The sequence below is a fragment of the Pelmatolapia mariae genome, linkage group LG16_19, assembly GCF_036321145.2.
Source record: "Pelmatolapia mariae isolate MD_Pm_ZW linkage group LG16_19, Pm_UMD_F_2, whole genome shotgun sequence".
Classification (NCBI taxonomy): Eukaryota; Metazoa; Chordata; class Actinopteri; order Cichliformes; family Cichlidae; genus Pelmatolapia; species Pelmatolapia mariae.
This window is the reverse complement of record NC_086241.1, coordinates 874,854-898,219: the sequence shown is the minus strand read 5'-3', so window position 1 is coordinate 898,219 and position 23,366 is coordinate 874,854. Positions and strand designations below refer to the sequence as shown.

The following is a 23,366-nucleotide window of genomic DNA, read 5'->3' as shown; positions in this document are numbered from 1 at the left end:
GTCACTGTGCTGTGAGTGGGCTCCGTGGCGCCCAGCGGAGAGCGGCGGTCGAGCCTCGTGATTCACAGCTGCTCCCTCTCCCCGCTCTCAGCTGGTATTCCCCGTCATTTCTCCGAGTCAGACAGAAAATGAAATAACTCCGAGCACGATCAACGAAGGGTCACGGCGGGGCCAAGAACCAAAACAGTTCCAAACATGTGGTGGGAGTCTGATCAGCTGATAAACAGCTGCTTGATTTCTGTTTATTCTCTTCTCTTAATCAGTCCTCTGTTCTCCCGCCTGAAGCTTTCTTCTCCCTGTTTCTCATTTCCAAATATTCCAGATATTTTTTTTGACCTGGGGTCCTGTTTCTCATACAGGAAGTGATTGGGTTGAAAACCTGCTGATTTTATTGAAAGAACCAGATTTAAATGTGGTTCTGGTTTTAATTGTCTTTGATGTTTTTGACTTTTTGTCAGATTTTTGTAGTTTTATCTGTTTTTCTTCGTTTTCTGGTTTCCTGTATGCCTTGCTGTCACCTCCAGTCTTCCTGATTATGAACCTGATCCTGTAGTTCTCAGGATGGATTTAGCTCCTTTGTTTGCGTGCTTATGGTCTCAGGCTTTGATGCTTCTGCTGTTTGTTTGGGGCTTCTGGACTTGAGTCAGTAAACGCCTCTCTGTTTGTTTTGCCGCCCTCTCCTGCTTAGCAACCTTATCTGATATCACTAGTTTAGCTTCTGTGCTGTTGTTCAGTATATTGGCGAAAGGACTGGCTCAGCTGCCTTCACAAGGATATCAGCTTGAGTGACATTCCCATTCTTAATCCATCCATAGGTTTAATATGTCAGCCCCACTCTTCTGGGAAGTCTTTCCACAGGTACAGGATTGGTCACCCTGATGTTGGCCTGGCTAATTCATTCCAAAGGTCCATCCATCAACCTAGGCATCCATCCATCCATTCATCATCCCATGTACCCATCATCCATCCATCCGTTCTGTCAGGACTCTGTGCTGGTGTGCAGTCATGTTGGAACAGGAAGGGGGCATCCCCAAACTGTTCCCACAAATTTGGGAGCATGAAATTGTCCATAAAGTATTCATATGCTGAAGCATTAAGAGTTCCTTTCACTGGAACTGAGAGGCTGAGCCCAGCTACTGCAAAACACCCCCTCACCATGGCACAGTGCAGTCAGACAAGTACCCAGACTTCTCCATCAGACTGAGACTGTACCTTAAATACCAGGTACATAATTGGCAGGAACCCTAAACCTGACCTCCAGCAAGAACACAAAAACTCTGTCCTGCTCAGGGAGGGCTAGCCATCTATGTGTCATGTGATTTCACAGATAAATGTAACTGAGTATCATCTGCATAGCAATCAGTATCAGGTTTTCTAGTAATAGTACCAAAGGGAAGCATCTACTTTGTGGATTATACTTTCTGAACAGCACAGGCTGCCACGATTTTAGAACATTACTTGCTTCAGTATAGAAGTAAAAACTCAGATATGACTGAAGGAGGGATTTTTGAATCTCCTCTCCATGTGTTTAAGCCACCTGAATGTATGACTGTACGATCACATCACAATGCCCAGTTATTATGGAAAACTATTATTCATGGACAGGTTAGGAGGACAGTGGTGAGGAAGTATTCACCAGACCTCTGTTTGCCAGTCTGGCTTCAGAGCTGAAAGGAAACCTGGGATTGTTCCTGTTTTCCTCAGAGGACAGTAAGTTGTCCTAACTTTGCTTTTTGTTTTTTTGAAGGTCTTTTAAACCTTAGAATACCATTTTGTTTCTAGCGTATGACTCATGTGGTTTAGGGCATGTGTCTGTGAATTATTACAGGGATTCATGCATCTCTTTGTTGGGTCTTGTTGAGGTAGCTTCTCTCTGTTTTTAATGGCCAGTAGGGGGCGAGTCCTCTGGTCGCAAAAAGACTTCTGGTTATATGAAAACAAAATGGAGCTCCTGCTCTGTGAACAGGTTTGGCCGATCTTTGGATCTCCGTGTTTTCCATCAGATCCTCCACCTCCTCCCCGTGTGTCTTTGTTCAGACTCTTCTGCCATCTAATGGTCTTCTGTCTATAATGCACCTCTACTGGTCTGCTGCTGTCCATCTGTTGCGCCAGGAAGATGGCAAACAAACCAGTTATCTCCATGGAGATGACCTATCATCATGGAGGAGGTCAAGGACTGGATGAAGAGTATAATGTCAATGCTGAGTATGATCTAAGGTGAAAACACTGTTTGGGCACTAGTACTGGTCATAGTTTGGTCAGGTTGTCACTGCCTCTGAGCGCTGCGCTCTCTTTAGTTTGTGTTTAGTTGGTAAAAGCAGCTTGGCTGTCTCTCTGAATTTAATCATTACAATTTGGGGTTTTGCTGATTGCTGATTACATTAAAAGTACTCAGAGTGGATGATGGACACGTGTTGTATGTCTCTTTGAGTGAATGATGAGCAGCTCGGCTTTGGAGCAGGTGCTGCTGTCCTTTCCTACACTTATCAGCGCCTCTCTGTGGAGACTCTGACCCTGTTTTCCACCAGGCTGCAAACATGTTTATTTCTGCTGTAAAGATGAACATATAGCAGGAGGGACGGACTCAGCCTTGAGTTTGTGAAGGAGAAAGTCTAAGCTTCCTCTGGTCTTTGTGTGTGAGCAGCTCAGAGGTTCACACAGGTTGTTGGTCATGTGTAACTGCTCGGTGCTGTTATAAAAAATACTGAAGCCACGATGCCTCTGAACACAGAGCATGTAACAACTACCAGTCGGAGGGAAGTGTACAGATCAACGGCGCCCTCTGGTGGAGGGAGCTGGGCAGACTGTTTGTCTCTTAGTGCCATCTTGCAGTGAAAATGTTTCAGGTCAATGATTTATTGATGCAAAAAATAAACTGATTTATAAAGTTTGTATCAGAGTAAAACTTTAAGCAGAGATTTGATGAAATATGAGTCATGGCACAGAGAATCCTGACTTTAACTCAAGGAAAAAGGTTTCCACCACGTCAGCGGGATCCACCGCCTTGTTCCAGTTTGATTATTGGTTCTTCTTTATGTCTTTCATGATCCTCCCTGTCCAGCTAATGGTACTGCAGTTATGGAGCTTTACATGATGAGCTGCTCAGTGAAAGATGCAAATGCAAAAAGGCCCTCAGATGTGCTGGGATGCCTCAGATTAAGTGTGATTGTCCTGATGTTCCTGTGGGAGTTAAGGTCCCGTCAACATTTAAGGTGCTAATGGTAAAGGAGGCTTCTCTCTGGGGTCTGTAACATGCTGATCCATACACTGCTCAAATAGATGCACACAGCACAAATGCCCTTTTCAGGCTTCACACCAGTAGGAAGGTTAACCCTGGGAAGAGTGAGGCGATCACAAAGATGAAGGAAGCACAAATGTTAGTGAGCTTTCCCAGAATTCATTCCCAGCTGGCAGAAAAAGCCTCTGGATCTGGGATATGGATCGGCTCTGTCATCAAAATGCTCCAGAAAGCTCCGTCTCCTGCTGTGCTCGTCATGTATGACCCAATACATCCTTCATCTCGTGGGCTTTGCGCTTTCTTTTTTCATCACTGGTCTAGTCCAATTATCTGCCGGCCTTATTCAGGCCAATCAATGTTCACTCTATCTCACAGACCCCTTTGTGCAACCCACCTCCTCCCATCATGGCCTCTCCCTGCTCACTCAGGCTCCATTCAAGCCTCCGTCTCTATCTCCACCAGCAGAGTCTAGACTCCAGGGGGTCAAACATGACTCTGTACATCAATAAATCATGTTCACCCTGTGGAACTCCATAATTAACCTCAGTGTGTGAAGAGGACTCTCCATTTACATGAACAAATTGGAGTCTATTAGATAGATATGATACAAACCACTGCAGTGCAGTACCTGTAATACCTACAGCGTGCTCTAATCGCTCTAATAGGATATTATGGTCAACAGTATCGAACGCTGCACTGAGGTCTAGCAGGACAAGCACAGAGATGAGTCCACTGTCAGAGGCCATAAGAAGATCATTTGTAACCTTCACTAAAGCTGTTTCTGTGCTGTGATGAGCTCTGAAACCTGACTGAAACTCTTCAAATAAGCCATTCCTCTGCAGATGATCTGTTAGCTGTTTGACAACTACTCTTTCAAGGATGTTTGATATGAAAGGAAGGTTGGAGATTGGCCTATAATTAGCTAAGACAGCTGGGTCTAGAGATGCTTTTTAAGTAAAGGTTTAACTACAGCCAGCTTGAAGGCCTGTGGTACATAGCTGATTATTAGAGATAGGTTGATCATATTTAAGATTGAAGCATTAATTAATGGCAGGACTTCTTTGAGCAGTTTTGTAGGAATGGGGTCTAAAAGACACGTTGATGGTTTGGAGGAAGTAATTATTGAAGTTAACTCAGAAAGATCAATTGGAGGAAAAGAGTCTAAATGAATATCAATGGTACTGAAAGTAGCTGTAGATAATATTACATCTGTGAGACTGTTCAGAAGGCAGCTCATATTCATTGCCATGCAGATGCAGTCTTATCGATCCCTGAAGCCTGATAACACACACTAATTAGTTAAACTGCAGGAATGTCTGTGAATGCTTAGGAGTGTTTATTTAAATGCTTTAACTAATTATTTTATTTTATTTAACTTAGATTTGTACTTTTTAAGCTCTGTCATTTAATATTTTTAATTTTTCTATTTAAGTTCTTTCTTTTTGTAATTTCTAGCTCACCAAGCTCCACCTCCCGTGGAAACTGTGGTCAAACATGCCAAAACCTCAGTCGGGTCACATGACATCTGAGCTGTCTGTGCTTCCTGAGCTCACACACACTCACACACACACACACACACACACACACACACAGTCGAAACAGTGCTGAGCTTCTCATTCTCGCCGTCATGCTGCTGATCCTGCTCTGCTTCCACACCTTCACCTGGGGTAAGGAGCCGCCGCCAACGGCACACTAACCACAGATGAAGCAACATCCTGTGTGTGTGATTTTCTCCTTTAATTATGTAAATCAGTTATTTTTGCTCCTGAGTCACACTTTAAAACTTACTTTCATTTCTTCAGCTGACCGTGACTCATTTAATGGTATAACAGAGTCAGCAGCAGGTTATTCCTGATAGGTCAGTTCAGCGCTAAAGTGAGAAAATGTCCTTTTTGTGTTTGCTGCGACTGTTTCAGGTTAAAAAGGTGAAACAGTCTCAGCTGCTGGAGGGTTAAAGGTTCGTGTGAAACATGGAAGTGGGCTATAAGTGTCCAAAGCTCCTGACATGACAGGAAAATGATTTGTGAAGCTTTCAAAGAGTTTATTTCAGGTTCTAATCATCACTCCTGTCTGTGTTTGTTTAAATCAGCCTGTAAACATGTTTCACCTTCATACCTTCATTTATATTATTACTGATGCCATAAATGTTCATTCATCTGTTCACTGTAAAGATTTTGGACTCTGACACTCTCAGTCAATAAATAACTGATCTGTCCAATCATTCATTTATTATTTCATATTTTATGTAAATAATTGTTTAGAAATTATCAATAAAACAGTCACATTAAAGTGTAACTTACATAAAGAAATATGTAGATGTATCTCATACGTCCGCAGCAGGAAACAGACATGAAAGTGAATAAATGACAGAAATCCGATTTAATGACGTCGCCACAAACATCAGGTTCACATCTGTTTAGTTTTTAAAAACGTGCCGTGTGCAGCAGACAGATGTTATTCCTCGTTTTTGAATCTTTGTCCCTCTGAGCTCAGACGTCGTGGGGTCGATGTTTCCTGCCGTCTCTTTAATAAATCATCTGAGGCTGTGATCACATGAATAACAATAATCTGGATTATGCAGGGATTTCTCTGGTTTGCTTTCTTCACCTTTTCAGTCGCGTCTCAGGCGCCGCCGCCGCCTCCACAGAACGTCCAGGTGGAGAAGGGTCAGCTGACGTGGACTCCAGGGGAGCCGGGCCTTACCTACACTGTGAATTACCGCAGGTGAGACCTCACAGCCAAGGACGGTGGTCTGTTTTAAGGTGGAGCTTCCTTTTCCTTTAGTGATAATTAAAATGAACAAAAGAATTTCATCTCATGCTCCAAACTATACTCAAGATATCATTTACTGGATTTAGGTCATCACTTTTACAGAAGACAAACAAACAAACAAACAAACAAAAAACTGGATGGGTTAAATAAAACATTTTAATAAGCTAAAAACTACAGAAAGAAATTAAATAGAAATATTTTTAAAATAAAAGGAGCCCAGAACGTACCATTTGAATAACAATTTGAATTAAATAAACTACAGTAAAGATAAACATAGGTTAAAAAAAGAAAAGAAAGATAATAACAAGAAATAAAAGTAAAAATGAGAATAAAATTCATTCAAACAGAAAGTGGAAGGCTGACTGCCACATAACCACTTCTGTTTTTTGAACAGTTTCAGAGGTTCGTCGGTTTATCGATAAATCAGATCATTGACTGAGAATGAGTCTGCAGCTGTTATTCAATGCGGTTTTATTTATATAGCTTCAAAATAGAACATGGGGTCCAGAAAAAGTACGACCCTGCCCAGCAGGCGGCTTTGGAAATGTGAAGGAGGGCATACAGCTGTGTTTTTCAGATCATCAAACACATTTAAATATCAGGCAAAGATAAGACAAAATGCAGTTTCTAAATGAAGGTGTTTATTATTAAAGGAAAAACTCCAGCCCTACATGGCCCTGTGTGAAAAAGTGATTGTTCCTTAAACCTGGTAACTGGTTGGGCCACCCTTAGCAGCAACAGCTGCAATCAAGCAGCGCTGACCCACTCATCTTTGCACAGCTGTTGTAATTCAGCCACATTGGAGGGTTTTCGAGGATGAACCGCCTTTTTGAGGTCACGCCACAGCATCTCAGTCGGATTCAGGTTCAGACAAGACCAGTAACTAGGTCTGATTACTAGCAGACCAGCTACCACAGCTTGTACTTCAGCCTGACACATTTCTTTCTTACTATTTAAACCAATATAGTCGTGCTGATAGATTTCTTTCATTAGATACAGCAGCTATTCTTTATCATGTGGAACAATTGAGATGTACTGTTGAAACTGCACTTCACACTGACTGAAAGGGTTGTTTCACTTGTCGGGCCTGCAAGCATCGAAGTGTAAACGGAGTTTGAAATCCCTGGAAGCACGTTTACTGTATGAATGCAATGCTGTCCAGCCGAGAGATATAATCTCTCCAGCGTGTCCTGGGTCTGCCCCGGGGCCTCCTCCCGGTGGGACATGCCGGGAACACCTCACCCAGGAGGCGCCCAGGAGGCATCCTTGTCAGATGCCCGAACCACCTCAACTGGCTCCTTTCGATGTGGAGGAGCAGCGGCTCTACTCTGAGCCCCTCCCAGATGGCCGAACTCCTCACCCTATCTCTAAGGGAGAGGCCAGCCACCCTTCGGAGGAAACCCATTTCCGCCGCTTGTATCCGCGATCTTGTTCTTTCAGTCACTACCCACAGCTCGTGGCCATAGGTGAGGGTAGGCATGTTGATTGACCGGTAAATTGGGAGCTTCTCTTTTACACTCGGCTCTCTCTTCACCGTGATGGACCGGTAAAGTGTCCGCATCACTGCAGCCGCTGCACCAATCCATCTGTCGATCTCCCGCTCCCTTCTCCCATCACTCATGAACAAAACCCCGAGATACTTAAACTCCTCCACTTGGGGCAGGAACTCATCCCTGACCCGGAGTGGGCACTCCACCCTTTTCTGGCTGAGAACCATGGCCTCAAAGGTGCTGATTCTCATTCCCACCGTTTCGCACTCTGCTGCAAACCGTTTCAGTGCGAGCTGGAGGCCATCACCTGATGAAGCTTCAGAAATATTTGTTCAGTTCTCTTTCAAACCCCAGCAGCTGTCTATTGTAACTTTTGAGTGTCCACTAAAACAAAAATAAAAGCGTTCTAACATCTCACCTGTTTGTTTTTATTAAGGCATACATACATGAGGTTAAACATGATATATAAGTCACTTAGATCACTTCTAAATGTTAATGTTTGGTTTGTTTCAGTGTTTTATTTGTTCCTGAGTGTTGCATCTTCAAAAAATAAATTGTACAATTGTACAAATCGTGAGTCCATGCTCCGTGCGTTCACGGCAAGTCCGGACTCGCCGAGAACGCACGGAGCATGGACTCACGTACTTGAGAATTGAGAAAGGGCCAAAGAGCGATTCAGAAGACCCTTATGAGAATATCACCAAGGGAACTGTTTACCCTGCCCGGGATAGGGTTACCGGGGCCCCGCCCTGGAGCCAGGCCCGGGGGGGTGCCCGAGGGCAAGCATCTGGTGACCAGGCCTTAGTCCATGGGGCCCAGCTGAGCACAACCTTGAAAAGGGGACTATTCTATTGCTCTCGTTTTCTTCTGCTTGTTTTCTTTTTTCTTTCTCAACAGGTGAACCAGGTGATCGATATATGTATTTTTTGTCTGCTTATTTTGTTGGTTTTTATTTTTTGCCCTTTATCCCCGTCCCTCTTCTCCGCTGTTTTTTTTCCCCCCTCTTTCTTTCTCCCTTTTCTTTTCCTCATTCAAGTCTGTCCCGTATCTAACAAGTGAAAATAAAAAATAAAATAAACAATAAAAGGTGAATCAAATGGACCATTACGGCAAGGCTGGGATGGTCCATTTGCTAAAGTAAATCCGTTGGGCATCTTTCTTCGCCTTTAGACAATAATTCTGATGGCAAAAGAGCCAAACGGGACAGGCAAAAAAAAAAAAGAAAAAAGAAAAGGGGACAACGGTACATCTGTCACCATCTTACAATGCTGTGATTGCAGCCATTCCCCAACTCTCTGTGAATGCGACTCATGGACATTGATCAGTGTTCTTTGATCAATGATCTTGAGAATTTGCATAATTACGATTAAGGAACTGACCTCCCAGCCCATTGTTCCTTCAGTCAGTCTGCCCCAGGGCAGCTGTGGCTACAACCGTAGCTTGCCTCCACCAGTGTGTGAATGTGAGTCTTGTAGAATATATATATACTGGAAGTGCTGGGTATACAAGTCTGGCCTAAGTCTTCGGTCAGAAAGACTGCAGCAGTCCAGGAGTTTAGTTCACTGTCTTTAATTAAGCTTCACAGAAGAACTGGTTACAGCAGGCTGCCAGGATAAATCCAACTGTGCTGCAGCCAGATATGAACTTATAACTAGCAGATGCAGTATAGGTGACTATAAGCATGGTTGTCTGAAACAGAAACAGGTAATACTATAATTAGCAGGGTCTAAAATAACTAAGCAACAATCAGAACATATCATCTACTTAGTCACAGCAATATTTTACAATGTCCACAAGGGGTCACCGTAAGACCACAAGTTGGCTAAATAGCACATATATTCCCAGTTGCTAGTACTAAGGCAAGAATGTGGCAAGCTAACAACAGCTTAACTAAGCAATAAACAACAGAAAAATCTTTTAACTGCTGGATGTAATCGTTGGAGGAAATTCTGGCCACTGTTATGAACTTAGTGCAAATTAACTAAATAATTAAATAAACCTACTAACGTGATATCAGTGTACCGAGGCATAACTTTAGCTTGAAACATGCACAAACAACTATGACTATTGTCGTACCAGTTAACAAAGGTCAACTTACAGATTCATTAACGCACACGGAATCACACAAACTGCGTTACAACTGCCATGCTCTGTCGCTGCGCCTTTCGTCTCTCACTCCCACTCTCCCTCTGCGTGATGCACACATGATCAATGATGCGCTCATTTGGGTGCGCTTGATTCTTGCCTCTAGCCCTCCTGAGGCCGAGTCAGCAGGGAATTTGCACAGCCGCCCCCAAATTCACTAAGTGAATTTGCAGAACACAAATGTCCCTGCTGGATAATATACACCCCTTCAGTCCTCTGGCAGTTTTGGAAGAGTGATGAGCTTAGTCACGGGGCGGATGTATTTAACTCCTTTTATGTCGACCTCAGCTGTCCGTATCTTACCATCGTCGCTGGGGATTACTTTAGTTACCCGCCCAACTGGCCACAGAGCCCTTGGTAGCTGTGGGTCAATCACCATGACCACTCGATCTACTGTGAGATCGGGGGTACTGATGCGCCACTTTTGACGGAGCTGAAGGTTAGGTAGGTAATTGCGAGTAAACTGAACCCAGAAATGGTCAGCAAGCACTTGGCTGTGTCTCCAGCGCCGGTGTCCCAGTCGGTCACTCTTGCTGTACACTGCTTGTGGTAGGGATGCGTCTCTCCGCCCCATAAGCAGAAGGTTAGGAGTAATGGGATCAGGGTCCGCAATGTCTGATGTTGCATAACCGAGGGGTTTCGAGTTAAGAATGCCCTCCACTTCTACAAGCATAGTCATCAGCACTTCTTCTTGGACAGCTTGGTCTTTCAGGACGACACGCAGGGAAGCTTTGACCGACTTGATTTCCCTCTCCCATGTGCCTCCAAAATGTGGAGCAAGTGGTGGATTGAATTTGAAATTAATGCTCTGTTCAGCGAGCTGTTGCTTCAAAACTGGTTCCATGGCAGCAAAATCTTCTCTAAGTTCCCTCTCTCCTCCTCTGAAGTTGGTGCCACGATCACAGAGAATCTCAAAGGGTTTTCCTCTCCTTGCCACAAAGCGCCGAAGGGCAAGCAAGAATGAATCTGTGTTCATGCTGCACAAGAGGTCCAGATGTACGCACCTGGTGGTCAGACATTTAAAGATAATACCCCACCTTTTCTCATGCCGCCGTCCGATTTTTATGGTGTAAGGACCAAAGCAGTCGACTCCAGTGGACCAGTATGGTGGTTTAGTGACGCGTAATCGTGCAGCTGGTAGGTCTGCCATCTGGGGAGTGACTGGTTTGCTGCGCCATTTACAACATTCCACACAGCTGCGTTGATGTCTCTTGATGATCTGTCGGCCGCGAAGTATCCAGTAGGTCCTCCTCATCTCTGCAAATATACGGTCAGGACCTGCATGTAACAGACGGTTATCATAGTCCTGCACTAACAGCTTTGTGACAGGGTGATCTGGTGCAAGAACTATAGGATGGATGGTGTCCTCTTTCAGATTTTCAGCCCTCCGGAGCCGACCTCCAACCCTGATCAACCCTACAGTATGGTCTAATTCAGGTGAAAGCGACAGCAAGCGACTGTTAGGGCTGATAGTTTTACCCGACTGCAATGCAGCAAGCTCCGCCGGGAAACTCTCACTTTGTGACCTTTTCAGTAGGGCAATTTCTGCCTCCCTACGACTGGAGGCAGTCATGGGTGGAGCGGCCGCCCCGTGGAGGGCGTGATACGTGGCATGTATCAGCTCAGTCCAGGATTTGAACTGGTTCAGATCAGGTGTCAGCGGGCTGCTTGTGGAAATGTTGCCACAGAAGATGATGTCGCGGATCTCTTCCTCCTGCATCGAGCTCACTGTGGGGTGCGTAGGCCAGCTAGCGGGAGGCTGATGGAGAAATGCTGGGCCATCTGTCCAGCGGGTTGGCTTAGTTAAATCCCTTAAGGATTTCCCACGTGTGATGTCATCGGCAGGGTTCTCTTCAGAGGGAACATATCTCCAGCTCTCAGCTCCAACAAGCTCTTGAATCTCTGCTATTCGGGTTCCCACAAACACTTTATACTGCTGGGATTCAGACTGGATCCAGTGAAGGACAGTGGTCGAATCGGTCCACAGAGTAGTCGTCTGTAATGGCAGGGTTAACTCGGTCTGCAGAACTTTGGCTAACTGTGCTCCTGCTAGGGCAGCGCAAAGCTCCAGGCGAGGTATTGAAAGCTGCCTTTTGGGTGCCACACGAGATCGGGCCATCACAAATGCCACTTTAACTTCATTGCTGTCAGTCTCTACTCTCAGGTATGCAACCGCACCATAGGCTCTCTCTGAGGCATCACAGAAGATGTGTAGGTTCACGGGGCTCCCAGCTGAGATACCAGGAGTGTAACACCTTGGCAAGCTGAGGTTTGGCAAGTATGGCAGCTCACTTTCCCATGCCAACCATACGGACAGGAGCTCATCAGCAATCGGCTCATCCCAACCCCTCTCTTTCTTCCAGAGTGCCTGAACCAGAACCTTGGCTCGCGTTGTAAAGGGAATGATATAACCTAATGGGTCATATTGGCTGGCCAGTACTCTGTAAACATATCTCAGGGTTGGTGCAGTACGTGGAATGGCCCGGTGCTTGTATCCCAATGTGTCAGAGCTGCAGCGCCACAGGAGACCAAGTGAAGACTCTTGTGGTTCAGTCTTGTTAGTGGTTAGCCATAACTCACACTCGGTTGATTTGGCTTCTGTTGGTAGGTGAGAAATGACCTCAGGTGTGTTGCTAGCCCACTGCCTTATCTCAAATCCTCCACTGGCAAGGAGGGCTCTCATCTTGTCTATCAGGTCCTTTGCCTGAGTCTGAGATTGTAGAGACTGTAAGCAGTTATCCACATAGAATGCATGGAGCACAGAATACAGTGCCTCTTCATTGTCTTCGCTGTGATCCTTTACATGGCGTTGCAGGGCATATGTAGCACAGCATGGGCTACATGTGGTCCCGAAAGGAAGGACACGCCACTCGTACACGTCTGGGCTGCGCTCCCTCTCCCCATCTCGCCATAAGAAGCGTAGAAGTGGCTGGTCCTCAGGCAGAAGGCGCACCTGATGGAACATGCCGCGAATATCTCCACTGATAGCGACAGCGTACTCTCTAAATCTCAAGAGCACGCCAAGCAGTGTTGACCCGAGAACTGGGCCAGGAAGCAGGTTCTTGTTAAGAGAAGCTTGCCTGTAGTTAAAGGAGCAGTTGAAGACGATTCTGGGCTTGTTGTTGTGGTACACAATGTGGTGCGGGATAAACCATGATTCTGCAGAGCTGCTGGCCTCATTCATGCTGATCTTCACTACATAACCAGCTTTCTCCAACTTGTGAATTTCCTCATTGTAGACAGCAGCTTGATCTGGATTGTTACACAAACGTCGCTCTGTCGCTCTGAGGAGTGCCATCACTGCTGTGGGAGGTGCCCGAAGAACAGGTGCATTCTGTCTTCGCAACAGTGGAGTAGCATAGCGAACCACTCCATCGACGGTGACCCGGACAGTCCCTTGCTCCAGTCGTTCTATGGCTGCTTTATCTTCGCCTGATCGCGTCACCTCCTTGTTGGTGTGGAAGGGTAGGGTGTCCAGCTGCCAGAGTCTCTGGACATGTTGATGCAGCTCATCTGAGGAGGAGAGAGTGGACAAATGCAGACAGCTTCTCTCATCTGTTGGTTGCTGCAAAAAGCTTGCTGGTCCCTGAATCGCCCACCCCAGCATTGTGCACACAGCCACTGGGCCACCAACTGGACCGGTACGCACAGGCTGGGTAGGTATTATCAGGTGAGGGTTATCAGAACCGATAAGTAGCAGGGGCTGGACTTTGTCAAAGGACTGCAGGGATAAGCCTCTCAAGTGTTTGTATCGTTGTGTCAGGAGGTCAGCAGCACGTGATTGCTCTGCCAGAGTTACTTCGGCTGCTGTAAAAGCCTGGTGAATGTCATATTTCACTCTTCGGTTTGTCATACCTGACACCTGAAAGGATACAGTGGCTCCCTTCAGCTGTACGATTTCTTGTCGAATTGTCCTGAGGGACAGAATCTCTTCTGTTCCCACAAGGCCAAGGTGATGGACGGCAGCAGGTAGTATGATTGTTCTTTCGGAGCCATCATCCAGGACAGCATATGTGTCCAGTGTTTTCTCCCCATTTTGCAACCGCACTGGGACAACCTTTAGCATTACCCGCCCTGAATGGCTGACTTGGTCCAAGAAAACCATGCTGGAGGACGTATTCACGGTCAGGAGGCTCTCTGCAGCAGCAACATCATGTAGTATGAGCAGATGTTGTTCTCCACATGTTGCACAGGGCTTCTTCAGAGTGCAGTTTTCTGGGGAATGTCCTCTCCCACATTTCCAACATCGTTTTTTCTCTTTTATCCAGGCAGCTCTGGCAGTACAGGTGAGCGTGGCAAAGTCAGCACAGGCATTGAGGTAGTGCTCCTGGTTATTACAATAAGGACAGAAGGGCTTGAAACGATCTCTCTTCTTCAGGTGTGGTACAGTGGCAGGGCTCGGAGAAGGATTAGCGGGCTTCGATCCCTGCTGACTCCCAAGCAGAATAGTAGCAGGTTTGACCCTCTGTTGTCTCACTGCTTTCCGGTCCTTGTACTCAGTCGGTGCTGGTATAGCTGGGAAGGGGCTTGTGATTTGGCGAGACACTTGCAGCGTCTGGGCCTTCCTTTCCAGCCACTCAGCCAGATCAGGGAGAGTGTATGTACGATCACTGCCACTTTGGATAATTCCTCGGTTAAAGCAATGTTCAGCAAATGCATCTCGATAGTTAGTGGGGAGTTTGGTGAGTAGGGTGTCCACATGAGACCCACACTTCAACTCTGACGATGAGGGGCCCTCCATTGTACTGAGCATCCCCACTAGAGTTCCAACTGCGGTAGCAAAGTCCTCAAATGCTTGATAATCTCCGGCCCTGACTGGTGGGGCATTCAGAATGGCCTTCAGTTCCCCCTGCACTAGCTGCCTTGGCTGTCCGTACCTCTGTGTGAGCGCTTGCATGGCACTTGTGTATGGGGTCTGACTGTTGACATACCTCTTTGCCACTTGAAGTGCAGATGGGAATGTGAGATGGTCAAGCAGGATCTGATACTTATAGTCTTCACTTAAATGCTTGTGTGGACCAAGTAAGCTGTCCAGACCCTTTTTGAGCATAAGAAAATCGCTCTCTTTCCCTGAGCTGAATACAGTCAGTTTAGGTTTAGGAATGCCAAATGATGAAGCAATCGCCATCTCCATCATACTTGGCTGATGTGAACTGTCTACTGGGTGAGGTGTCGGATAACAGTGCTGACCACGGGGTGATCTAGGATAATGCACAGGTGGATATGGCAGTGGAACAGACTGCCAGGCCCTGGGAAGTGCATCATACTGCGGCTCTGGTGGAACATGCTCAGGCTGTAACGGTGTGGTAGAGGGCACTGGCTGAGGCACATGTGGTTCTGGCGGCGGTGTGATAAGGGACACTGGCGGAGCCATCATTAGAGTAGCAGGAGGTGGTGCGAAGGGCAATGCAGGCTGTGTTAGAGCAGGGGGTACCGGCTGCGTTGCCAACGGCGGCGAGCAGGCTGGAGGAGCCGTGGATGCGGGAGCTGGTACAGACATCGCTTCTGAAGCAGGCTGTGGGTTTGATGCAGCAGTGTCAACCTGCACTTGAGGAGCAGGGGCTTGTGTTGGAGCGTGCAGAACCTGGTGCTGAATGTTAGGTGCAGCTCTTGGACTGGGAGGCCGTACAGGGTAACCCAGTTCTAAATGGGGGAGGCTACTGTAATGTGGCTGAAATGCTGCATAGTGGTATGAAGGGTAAGGCAGATGTGCACTCTGTGGATACGAAGGCAATCTGACCCTGTCCATTTCCACTTCAAGTTCTTTCATCTGCTGACTTATCGTTTGCCAACGTGATTCCAGCCGCTGCCATCTTTCCTCTGGACTTGCCGTACCATAATGACTAGCTGCCGGGTAGTTAGGGGAACTCCCAGGGCTGAGTGGTGCTGCGTAAGTTGTTGTCAGTGGTGATGCTGGTCTTACTGTGGTACTATAAAGACGGTGAGCTGGGTAGGTGAGTTCGAAGTCCTCCAGATGTCCGGGAATGCGTCGCACCCTGCTGGGACGGGGACTCAGTGCAGGCTGGTCGTAGTTAAACTCTCTGGGTGTAGCCATAGCGCAGCTTGTATACATCCGGCTCGAAGGACCACTTGTAGAATATATATATACTGGAAGTGCTGGGTATACAAGTCTGGCCTAAGTCTTCGGTCAGAAAGACTGCAGCAGTCCAGGAGTTTAGTTCACTGTCTTTAATTAAGCTTCACAGAAGAACTGGTTACAGCAGGCTGCCAGGATAAATCCAACTGTGCTGCAGCCAGATATGAACTTATAACTAGCAGATGCAGTATAGGTGACTATAAGCATGGTTGTCTGAAACAGAAACAGGTAATACTATAATTAGCAGGGTCTAAAATAACTAAGCAACAATCAGAACATATCATCTACTTAGTCACAGCAATATTTTACAATGTCCACAAGGGGTCACCGTAAGACCACAAGTTGGCTAAATAGCACATATATTCCCAGTTGCTAGTACTAAGGCAAGAATGTGGCAAGCTAACAACAGCTTAACTAAGCAATAAACAACAGAAAAATCTTTTAACTGCTGGATGTAATCGTTGGAGGAAATTCTGGCCACTGTTATGAACTTAGTGCAAATTAACTAAATAATTAAATAAACCTACTAACGTGATATCAGTGTACCGAGGCATAACTTTAGCTTGAAACATGCACAAACAACTATGACTATTGTCGTACCAGTTAACAAAGGTCAACTTACAGATTCATTAACGCACACGGAATCACACAAACTGCGTTACAACTGCCATGCTCTGTCGCTGCGCCTTTCGTCTCTCACTCCCACTCTCCCTCTGCGTGATGCACACATGATCAATGATGCGCTCATTTGGGTGCGCTTGATTCTTGCCTCTAGCCCTCCTGAGGCCGAGTCAGCAGGGAATTTGCACAAGTCTGAATGAATAATGTCATTGTAAAGCGCTTTGGGTGCCTTGAAAAGCGCTATATAAATCCAGTGCATTATTATTATTATTATTATTATTAGTGGTGCTAGTTTCTGTCATTGTACAAATGTCCTGTTTATAAGATTGAAACCTGCAGTCAGCTGAGACTGAAGAAGTCACCTGATGATGACGAAACGTTTCTCCCACTGAAAACATCCAGACGACCAGAATCAACTTTTGGAGATTTACTTACCTGGATGGATGAGAATGCATCAAGACAAATTGGAAACTGTCCTGCATCGGCTCTACACACAACACAACACAACGCAACACAACACAGTAACTTAAAGTGGATTTTTTTAAGGTGCAAGAGAGGTATGAGCAAAGGAATGACTTAATAAATAAAAGAATGAACGTATGTTTATTGCACATTGTTATTGTTATTCCCCCCACCCCCCCTCTGAAAAAAGTCCAGGGAGGTAGCCAATCAGGTCAGTTATTAGCATTGATTAAGGGTTTTTGTCCTGTTGTAAAAGCTGTCCTTGAGTCTATTTGTTCGGGACCTCAGCAGCCTGAACCTCCTGCCAGATGGCAGCAGCTTAAACACCCGGTGTCCTGGGTGTGTGCAGTCCCGTAGGATGGTGCGTGCCCTCTTGAGACAGCGAGTGCTGTACAGGTCAGGGAGGAAGTCCAGTGATTTTTTGGGCCATATTAATGACCCTCTGGAGTGCCTTTTTGTGTGTTATGGTGCAGCTGGAGAACCACACACAGATAGAAAAGTGTGTATAAGAGGGGGCTGAGGACACATCCCTGTGGGACGCCTACGTTCAGAATGAGGGTGGAGGAGGTGTGCTCTCCCATCCTGACGTTCTGGGGTCTAACGCTCAGGAAGTCCAATATCCAGCTGCACAGACAGATGCAGTATGTCAGCACACTTTCAATGGAGCAGCAGTAGAAGACAGTCAGCAGCTCCTTCTTTAGGTCCATTTTTCTGAGGATTGTCAGAAAGTGGAGACGCTGTTGGGCCTTCTTTAAAACCGCTGAGGTGTTTGAGCTCCATTGGAGGTCTGTGTCTATGTGCACACCCAGGAACTTAAAACTGGAGACCCTTTCCACACCCTGTTGATGCTGACAGGCTGCAGCTCAGACTTCCTCCTTCTGAAGTCGACTACCGGCTCTGTTGTCTTGGTGGTTTTGAGGTCCAGGTTGTTGTCAGCACACCAATCTGACAGCCTCTGAACCTCAGCTGGACTGGTCTCTTCCATTTGTGCAACATCTCTGTGGTGGGCGTGGCCTGCGGTGCCGTGCAGGGAGGACGGAGGCACCTGCATGGCATCCGCAATCACGCCCCGCCGACTTAAATATTGTACTGGGTCCTGTGGTGGGTTGTTGTTGGGCTGGCAGCGGGAGAGCTGCAGCTGTGTGTGTGCTAATAAAGCATGCTGCAAAGCATGTTAATGTCAGCGGGTCTGCCGTGGTCATTCACAATCTCTAAAATTAGAAATATCCTGTCTCAGAATGACGCTGAAAAACTAGTTCATGCATTTATTACTTCTTGGCTGGACTACTGTAATTCATTATTATCAGGAAGTCCTGACCCTGAGCCTGGCTCTGCCGGAGGTTTCTTCCTGTTAAAACGGAGTTTTTCCTTCCCACTGTTGCCAAAGTGCAGGGTATCATTGTAGGGTCTTTACTTTATAATATAAAGCGCCTTGAGGCAAATGTTGTTGTCATTTGGTGCTATATAAATAAAAATGAATTGAGTTGAATTGATTCGTTCATGTTAATGGAGAATCCTCTTCACACACTGGGGTGACTGGAGTTCCATGTAGTTCTGTCACGAGTCAATCTGAGCAATTGGGGTAGAAGAGCCTTATTTAGGTAGATGACCAAGAACGTTGGTCACTCTGATATCGCTCCAGTGTTGCTTTGTGGAGAAAGGACAACAATTTGTGCAGCATCCCACCAATCAGGCCTGCATGGTGGAGTGATCAGACAGGAGTCACTCTTCTGTAAAAGATCCAAAGTTTCGACTTTGTTGCATTAGGATTGTGGAGGGGTGTGGCTTAGGCGCGGCTGCAGGGGAGGCTGAGACACACCGGAGCTCCATTAGGTCATCACGCCTCCCCTGAGTGTGCCATACCGGGACCTGAGGTTGTGGTTGTGTGTGGGGCTGCAGCTGGAAAGCTGCGACCGAGTGAACGAACTATGTGATCTGTCATTCCTGTCACAAGGATAAAAAATTTTGGAATAAAGCTGTAACATGAAAAACTGTAGAACAAGTGAAGCGTTGTCAAGACCTTTGAGGTGCGTTGTGTTCATCCTGCTGTAACCATGTTTCTGTAACACAGAACAAATTCATATATTGATAAACTATTAGCGCATGTGCTAGCAGCGACTTTACTGCGCTGTTCTTATCATTAAATATGTTGTTGATGTTTGGACAGTAGTCTGCTGTGCTGCAGTTCTCCACCCGCTGCAGGGATTTTATGGAGAGAACGCTGAGCAGATGTTTTCTCTGACTCGTGTCTGTTTCTGTTCCTCATCCTCAGATTTAACTCTGATAAATGGGAAGCTCTTCCAGCCTGCATCCAGACGCCTTTCTATTCCTGCAACATATCAGCGATTGGGCCGAGCGACACTAACGACTCGCCTGAGAACAGCTGCGTGACGCTGCGTGTGCAGGCCAAGAGACGGGGGCTGAGATCTGAGGGTGTTAAAGCCTGCAGCAGAGACGGTGAGAAACCTCAGATATGTGTCAGCGCTGTCTGTGGGTGAAGCTGTGAGACTCGAGGTGTTAACCATCCTGACCAGAGTGTGAACCACGAGCTGCTGCTGTGCTGACGCTCGCTCTGCTCTTCCAGGTGACGTCTGCACGCCTCTGTTAAGCATTTTGACCCGGCCTGGATCACTCACCATATTCCTTAACGATGACCACAAGCTGGCGAAGGAACACGACAGCAATGCCAAGCACAGGATTTACTTTGGCAGAGAGGGAGAGAGTCCTCTGCAGGTGAGAACACGGAGTGATTCCTCGAGGTGTTTATGCTAACCTGATGTTACAGCACGTGTCACTGCTCAGAATATATCTGATATTTTTATTATGTTTTTAAAGAAAAGTGTGCTTGCTGATACAGTCACATGTATCTGTCAGTGTGTGCAGGCAGGTCCATGCATATTTGGACAGTTTGCCTCTGCACCACCACAGAGACTAACAGACAGTCTGCACAAACTGTTGCAGAATTACAGCTATTTTTATACAGTTCCCATTTTCAGAAGCTCAAAGTGACTGAGAAGCAGTTTCGTGTCCAGATGAATCCTGTGCCTTCATTTTTAGGACTAAACTGCAGCCAGAGAGCCACAAACGAGCAGCAGTGAAGGCCTGAAACAGCATGTGGTCATGGGTCCACCACTTCAGACTGTTACTGACTGCAAGAGATTTTCAGCCATATTAAAAACAATATATATATATATATATATATATATATATATATATTTAAAATTCACTTAGTTTGGTTAAAATATTATTTCAGACATCAGCAGCAAAAACTGAACCTGCATGTTTAACAACTGGAATCAGAGTCAACATTTTAAAATTACAACAGGAGCCCAAGCAAAGTAAATATCTTCTAATTTCATATTGTCAGGTGTATGAAGACACTGTAGCCTCCACGACCATTGAAGAGCTGGAGGAGGGGCAGCGGTACTGTGTTCAGGTGGCCTATACGGTCCACGGGGAACTCGTGGAACCACGCAGCTGCATCCAGTGTGAGGTCATCCCTGCATCAGGTAAGCTGCTCTTCTTAGTGTAACGTTCCTTTAACGCGCTCCGACTCCAACCAGAGACACAAATGTAAACGACTCCGCTGCTTTTGAATCAGCTGAAGGTTTTAAAGCTGCAGCAGTAAAATCACTGCGTCTGTTTTCTCAGAACACGTGAACAGGACGCCGATGATCGTGGGGCTGCTCGTCGGCATCGTGGTCCTCGCCATCATCATTCTCGCATTGGGATACGCCCGGTTTTTTCACCATTAGAAAATCAAACGCTGCCTACACTTACCATGGTATGTCTCACCGGTAAGAGGCAACACTGCTGCACACACTCACCACACAGACACCAGTGGGCGCTGTATTCACTCTGAGCGTGCCAGCGAGGCACGTAAAAGAGCTGATTCGACAGTTTGAAAGCATTCTGCTCACGATTACTCAGTGTGTAAGACTGATGTGATTCTTCTTGGTGACTGGTGAGTCAATGAAATGTCCAATGGTGTTAAACACTGGAGAGTACCAGAGTTTACTCAAGAAAGAAAAGTCATTTTCTGTGGTAGAAAAACTTGTTTGACCTTGAACTTCCTGTCACATAACTGGTGGGAGTGTTACAACCAGCTCTAGTTGTCACGCCAGTTTGCTCGGCTTTTGGTTTGTCTTCCTATCAGACAGCGAGTCTCACATCTTTGTATTTACCAACAAACACGTGACATTTAACATTTAACCAACAGAACGTGAGCGGCTGAAATCTCCCAGAGTGACACTTAGACATAAGATCTGTGTTTCACTCACACTGAAACTGACACAGAGTGAAGTGAAACACATAAAGAGAACCATATTTACAACACTAGTTAACTTCTGGTAAATCGGCTCCAGTCATCACTCTTGCCTCCTGGGAACTCTCTACACCACTTCCTCTTTGTCTTCTAACTGACACCCAACCTGTGGGGCATTGACAACATTCAGCATCAACTATTTGATTTCAAACTTCAAACTCATGATCCCGTCTGACCCTCTCTTCACCTCCACTGTTCACAAACACAAACGATTGCCCATCCTCCATTGGTCTTCCTGTTGACACCACGGCACAACAGTTTGAATCCACCTCCAATGATCCTGCTCTTACTTCCCCTCTATCTGTACAACTCATAGTCCCTACATGCTTTAACTTCCTGCTCTCATGTCCACACTTCTGTCTTTCCTTCTCTCTCACTGCCTGCTAACATGCCTTCCCCCAAATCCACAAAAACCCCACAACAAACAAAGAAAAACAAAGAAAGGAAAACACTGAGCCACAAACTCTGTCAATTCTAAAAGTGTGGAAAAGTTGATAACAGGCTAAAATGCTAACATGAAACTAAAACAGAGAGCATACTGAACCGGGAACCTTTCAGCATCCTCTGGGTTCAAAGGGAAGGCACTATCAAGCTGAGCTAACCAGCAGTGCAGCACCAACATCACAGCTAAAAACACTCTGATTGGTTTATGTGTTCCTCCTTAAAGACTTCTTAAAGAAGGAGCAGTTTTTACAAGCTGACCATTAAAAGTTTTAAAGCCCATGAGTTTGTCAGCGCTGAAGATGGTCAAGAGGAAAAGAAAGTGTAAACCAGAAAACCTGGGATCACGCCTCAGATATGGAACAATTCAAAGTTGGGAACCGAAAGAAGGTAAGGTGCTTTAACACTGGGAAATAAGACAAAACACACAAATGACTGAACAAAAAAACCCCAATCACAGCTAAAAGTGAAAATGAGTAAAAAAAAAAGGTGAAAACCAAAACAAAATAAACTAACATCACATTAAATATTTTTTTATGGAAATGGCTGCGATAGACACACAGTGTTCAGTTATTTATGACAACAGCGCTCGTCTCAAGGCTCTTAATATTGTAAGACTAAGACATAAGAGGAGGGAAACGTGAGTGTCCTGTGAAACTGTTTGGGGAATGTGTCCTTGTTGCACCTGTTGTTAGTTTCATTAACACCAAAGCAGCTGAACCTGATTAACACCTCCTCTGATACTGAACTAATCAGATCAATATCCCAAAGTTTCACTGACTTGATGTTGAACTGCTCCTCTACTGTGCAACATTTTCTGAGCAGTGTACACCAGACACACTAAAGGCTGCTGGTCACACTAACACTATAAACTGATGTTTTCTGCTTGTGTGATTACAGATGCAGTGAGAGTCGTGTTTCCCAGGCTGCTAATGGTGACATCCAGAAGCCTTCGGCAGGCAGCAGGTAGAGGACGTTCAAGAAGCTGTGCTGCTGTCCAAGACGACGTCTTACTTCTTAAACCTAAACACACAAACGTCTCAAAACAGGGTCTGATGGAGGACTTTATTATGGCAGAGCTTGTGTGTTTCCTACAAACTGGACTAGTAGATGAAGCGTGACATCCAGAGATGTTAAACAGAGTTTTCAGATTATTTTCGTGGGCTGCTGGGATGTATGCGTTTGGACCGTGATGAGGGGAAAACAAGATTTCTGAAGTAACGTAATAGGATAGGTTAAAAAAGCTGATATTAGAGTCTGCTCAACTGCAGGAGGAGGACGTCTCCTGAGAAGCAGTTTAGAGGATTCTGACTATCAGCTGACAAAGCAGGAGATGGGACCTGGACTAGCAGCTGTTTATGTACCTAATCTATGTTTACGACACCGAGTTTTTGTTATATAGCTTTAAAACATGAATTCTAGACAAACTGACTGGTTTCTGTTTTTTGTGCATCTTACATGCAGATATGGATTTTGAGGTTTATTGCTAACACTGATGTCTGAATGGCTTCAAATATGTTGTCAAAGTTGAAATGCTTGAGATTAATAAAACATGTTTGGCCACAGTTTATGGACATTAACTTATATCAGTAATGTTTAACTTTTTTATTAGAGGATATCATTATTTCTGCTTTACTGGAGACGAGTGTAAGCATTTAAGATAAGATAAGATAAGATAACCTTTATTAGTCCCACACGTGGAAAATTTGTTTTGTCACAGCAGGAAGTGGACAGTGCAAAAGTTATGAAGGACAATTAGAATAAAATAAAATAAGA

The 23,366-nt window shown here is 45.7% G+C and overlaps 1 pseudogene; it reads left to right on the top strand.

Annotated features, from left to right (window-relative positions):
• Positions 1 to 5,801: 5,801 nt before the first annotated feature.
• LOC135932128 (uncharacterized) lies at positions 5,802 to 22,499 on the top strand (annotated as a pseudogene).
• Positions 22,500 to 23,366: the final 867 nt, after the last annotated feature.